We start from the raw sequence: 5,517 nt of genomic DNA, 5'->3' as shown, positions 1-5,517 counted from the left end.
TTAGTATTTAAGGAATGTACATATAAAAACAGATTTTTTTTACTAAGACTGCTACTTACTTCCAGTTATCAACCAAAGCCTTCTTTCAAACAAACTTCCCAGAGTCACATCTATTAGGATGATGTTTTGTGGTCTCATGCTTTCTCCCAAAATACTCTGCAGCATTTTCTTGACATAGAACAGCTGTGCACCTTTTAAAATGACTGCTGTGAAATCATTAGTGCCAGTCGGTTGGGTCTCAGGAGCGCGGACTGTATAAACAGGCGGGGAGAAGGGGGGGGGGGGGGGCGTCGTGTCTGCCCAGAGATGGGGGCTGGAGGTGTGTATTCTGCTGGGCTGGTAGGCTTCTGCCAGACCACTGGTCTCTCTCTCCCTGGCCTGTACACACCAGCAATAAATCAGCTCAGAGGGCACTAGGGTCTCCCAGGCTCATCACTGCTGTAAACAATCACAAGAATCTGCCCCAAAAAGTACCTCGCCGAGCCACCCTCACCACATTCCAACCGGGCGGCCTTTAATCTTTATTAGTGGAGGAGGGAAAAAACCACAACAGCGACCGACAGTCATGAGGGTGATGCATGAGAGAGATGCTGCTTGAGATTGAATGGACCAGGAGACAGCCAGGGAGGCACATGAGCCAAAGAGCATATTCCCCCCCTAACCGAGCAGCCATGGAGACGGACTGTCTGTTTGTGGCATAATGTTTAATCAATTGCATTTAAAGATGTTTCATGAGAGTGGAATAAGAGAATACCATTAAACACAGCCCTAAAGTAAAGAGAGAAGCGACGGGAACATACTGTGTAGAATAGTTTCCTGCTAAGTTCAATTATTATGCCTGCTGAGCACATAAGCTTTGAATCATTCTGGGGATATTTGTTTTTAAATCTGAAGTCCAGGAGTAAAAGCATTCTGAAGAGGGGAAACGGCACCATTGAAAAAATCTACATTGATGCACAAATAATTCTGAAACTACATGCCACACGATGAGGAACCATCATAAATCTACTTATGAGATTATCTGAAAGATGAATTCACTAACACGGTCAAGATGGCTCCTCATGAGCCTATTTTGGATGTTCCCAGCACCAGCCTTAGAACGACAATAGGACGAGAAAGAGGAGAGGGGAGAGAGAAGAAGGGGAAGAGGAAAGCTAGAGCAGGGAGAAAAAGAGGAGGAAAGAAAGAAAGAAAAGAGAAAGAAGAAAAGAGAGAGAGAGAGAGAGAGACAGAGAGAGAGAGAGAGACGAGAGAGAAGAGAGAGAGAGAGAGAGAGAGAGAGAGAGAGAAAGAGAGAGAGAGAGACGAAGAGAAGAGAGAAGAGAGAGAGAGGAGAGAGAGAGAGAGGAGAGGAGCGCGAGAGAGAGAGGGAGAGAAGAGAGAAAGAAAGAAAAAAGAAGAGCAGAAAGAGAGCAAGAGAGAGAGAAAAGAGAGAGAGAGAGAGAGAGAGATCGAGACGAGAGAGGAGAGAGACGAGAGAGAGCCGACGAGAGAAGAGACGAGAGAGAGGGGGGAAGAGAACAGAGAAGACGAAGAGAGAGCAAAAGACGAGAGGAAAGCGCAGTGCACTACTTTTAATCAGAGCCCCTATTCCCTATATATAGTGCACTACTTTTAATCAGAGTCCTATGGGCCCAGGTCAAAAGCAGTGTACTGCATGAGGAACCTGGTGCCATTTGCGACACGGCCTGATTATGAGCCGTGAATTCTTTGCCTGGGCGAGGTAGCTGCTATCTGCAGTCTGGACTTTCCCGTGTATAATAATCACAGAGTGGAACGTGTGTGTGTGTGGCAAAACTACAAAATAGCATTATGACGACAGGATAACGTCACGCGAAGAGTGAGTGTTTTGAACGCCGTACTTCACGCAAAAACACCCCCCCCCCCCCAAAATGAAGTTATTTTCATGTGAARTACAGTGATTCTGTCTGGACCGTTGCAATTTGAGGTCTCGTCTGAGAGGAAGTGGACTCACTTCCCAAGAAGGAAAGAGGATACTGCTGTCGTGCTGCTCTCCTYTTTTGATTTCTTCAATAGGGACCAATTCTCTATGAAATGAAATCGTCCATTCAAAGATATACACTACTTTTGTGTGTTTCCATTGAGAGAAATAACGATCCTTGTATCAAATGGAATATTGTTGTTCATCGATCAAGGTGTATGACATTATTGTACTTTCAGATGTTTTTAGATCTGTTTTTTTAATAGAAATAATGGAAGGATGGAACATAAAATCTGTCCATATTGTTTGAACTTTGTTATGGAGGGAATTCTCTGGGAAGAGAATATCTCAGCTGAGCTCCAATGGTGCCCGGTGAACCACCTTGCTTGTCTGAAGCCAGGATGGGCCGTCACAGCCTAACCCTGGCCCTGGGTTTCATCTGGACCCTAACTGCCTCTGGGACCAGGGCTGTGTGCTGTCCCTGTCCTGAGTTGTGGGCCTAGAGTGGGTTTGGAGCAATGCTTAGGGTTGGAGGTTCTGCCCCGCTCGCACCGCTTTCCCATTCTCTGGCTTTTCCACGTCGGCCTCGCTCTGCAGCCTTGCTCCTGAGAAAAAGCAGACACCACCACCCCTCCCCCCCCCCCCCCCCCCCTCCCCCCCCTCCCCGCTTCCCCCTCCTCCCCTCTCCTCCTCCCCTTCTCCCTCTCCCAGCTCTCTTTTCTGTACCTTTCCCTCTGGGGGTTTTATGGCAGCTCCTCTGTTTCTGACATATGACCTCTGCCATGCATTAGACAGCGTGTACACTATCATACAACGGCAGATATACAGAGCATGTGATTATATATTTATGTCCGTGTAAATATGTAATAGGAAGTATTACTTTCCAATCTCTGTCCATGCCAGTTTTCAGCAGTGATAACGTGGTTGATTTATCCCCCCTAAAACGTATATACTTTAATCCAATTCACTTGGATATTTAGTACACTTGGATATTTAGTACACTTGGTTATTTAAGGAAGGTAGGGAATCATCTCTGTGTAGTGTAGACCTCATTGGGCAATTTTTTTTGTAAAGCTTTCTACCTTGCATGAGTGCAGGTTTCTGTGAACTCTCTGCTCAACTATTGTCTTATGTAGTATGACATGTTGTAATTCTCTGTATACACTTCACTCATTTGCATGAAGCCTATTTGTGCTGCCTGGCTGCCACCAAAATGAATGATTTTTTTTTTTTTTTATGAACAAAGGGAGCTCAATGTTACTCGATGTACGCTGGAAAGGCAAAATAAAGTTGTTGTTTAACAATGAACCTTTTTTTTGTTGTTAAAGGTTTGTGTGCTTTGTTCCTGTGTAATGGTGTCTGGTTCTCTTTTGTGGAGGAGATGTACTGTCGGGACCTGATCCTAGATCAGATGTTGAGTCGATGTTTAAAGGCCATCCTATCCGAGGGAGAGAAATGTTGTCCTGTCTTTCATTGATCTTTATTAATATTCAACACAAAGGGACTGCAGATTAAAATGAACTACGTCATTCAATCTGGTACAATAACTGTTAACAATGGTTCCTGTGAAGTTAAAACAATTCAAATTATAATACAAATAATACAAATTATAAGGACTTATTTCACTTTTATTCAGAATATCTGGAGAGAATTGTTTTAAATTTTCCAGTCGTAATGCATGGACAGCAGGTCAGGGTGGAAGAGAGAGAGAGAGCGAGAGAGACACATGGATGGATGGAGAGAGCAGTGCCCATAGATGTCCTGTGAACTCATCTCATGGCATACGAGCCCGTCAAGTAGGTCTATTTCTGTCCATGCCGTTACGAAGGATTTTGTGCCWTATTTGTTGTAAAAAATAATAATTAGCACATGAGCCATGGAGCCATGATTTTGACTGGCAGAATGTAGCGCAGGGGCCCACGAGCTGATGCGTTCTTCTTAAAGTCCCAGTGCAGTCGAAAATGTGAATTTCCTGTGTTTTATATATATATTGTCACGCCCTGACCTTAGAGATCCTTTTTATGTCTCTATTTTGGTTGGTCAGGGCGTGAGTTTGGGTGGGCATTCTATGTCTGGTGTTCTATGTTGTCTTTGTTTTGTATTTCTGTGTGTTTGGCCTGATATGGTTCTCAATCAGAGGCAGCTGTCTATCGTTGTCTCTGATTGAGAATCATATTTAGGTAGCCTGTTCCCACCTGTGTTTGTGGGTGGTTGTTTCCTGTTTAGTGTTTGTTTCACCTTTCAGGACTGTTCGTTTGTCYTGTTTGTTGTTTTGTCAAGTGTTGCGTATTTTATTAAATAATATGAACACTTACRACGCTGCACCTTGGTCCTCTTCTCCTTCTCCCGACGAKGTGCGTTACATATATATATTTCCCACACTATGAGGTTGGAATAATACTATGAAWTTGTGAAAATTGTGATAATTCCCTTTTAGTGTCAGAGCTGTTTGAAAAGACGGCCTGAAARTTCAGCTTGTTTTGGTGTGATGGAGTTTTGGCTGGCCTGGTGACATCACCAGCCGGTAAATTAGTTAATAGACCAATAAGAAAGAGAGTTCAAAACCTCTCTGCCAATAACAGTTRGTTTTCAGTTTTCCCCTCCCCACTCAAACCACTCCCAGACAGTCCTAGCAAAATTCTTGCCTGAGAAATGGCTTTTAGCTAAGAAGCTATTTTTGTTTATTTTTGACCATTTTAATAAAAAAACGATCACAGTAAGGTACTTCATTTTTACCCAGATGTTACGCTCGTTGGTGGAATGAGTGGACCAAGGTGCAGCGTGGTAGGCGTACATCTTCCTTTATTCAATGAACACCGAAGAAAACAACAAATACAAATGAAACGTAACGTCTAGTCGGGCTAAACAGCACAGTACCAAAACAAGATCCCACAAACTACAGGTGGGAAAAGGCTGCCTAAGTATGATCCCCAATCAGAGACAACGATAGACAGCTGCCTCTGATTGGGAACCATACCCGGCCAACAAAGAAATAGAAAACGTAGATTGCCCACCCTAGTCACACCCTGYCCTAACCAAATAGAGAATTAAAAGGATCTCTAAGGRCAGGGCGTGARACCAGAAGTGATTTGATGTTGAGATAAAAATGGCTGCACTGGGTCTTTAAGTCCCCCCCTTGAGAGTCATGTATTATATATAGTTTGTTTGTGAGTAGGATTTAAAAGTTCTGGGCTAACAATCCGTTCTCGGGTTTAAATACGCTCCCCCTCAAATCTATGGTCTGTCATTGGACGAACTCTGAACCTGCGGGCTCCCCTCTGCCGGTGAGAACCACCGTTGGCTGCTGGAGATGGGGCACCTTGTTTTATGATGCGATCTGTCTTGTGAGTCTCYGCCAAAATCCAATTTTTATGGCTTGCTTATACATTCCTGCTGCAAATGGTTTACATACCAAGGCAGGGAGCCTTCCTAAATCAGCTGGCAGGTCCAGGCAGCTGGGACAAGGTGGAAACCCTGTCATCGGGCCGCTCCGCACGGGATTAACGAACCCCAAATCGAGATAATAACATCTCTGCATGACCCGGAGCGCCGGATTACATCACTTTCACAGTAGT

Source organism: Salvelinus sp. IW2-2015, linkage group LG4q.2 (genome assembly GCF_002910315.2).
Source record: "Salvelinus sp. IW2-2015 linkage group LG4q.2, ASM291031v2, whole genome shotgun sequence".
In the NCBI taxonomy this organism is placed as follows: domain Eukaryota; kingdom Metazoa; phylum Chordata; class Actinopteri; order Salmoniformes; family Salmonidae; genus Salvelinus; species Salvelinus sp. IW2-2015.
The sequence above is the reverse complement of the archived record's forward strand: the minus strand, read 5'-3'. Positions refer to the sequence as shown.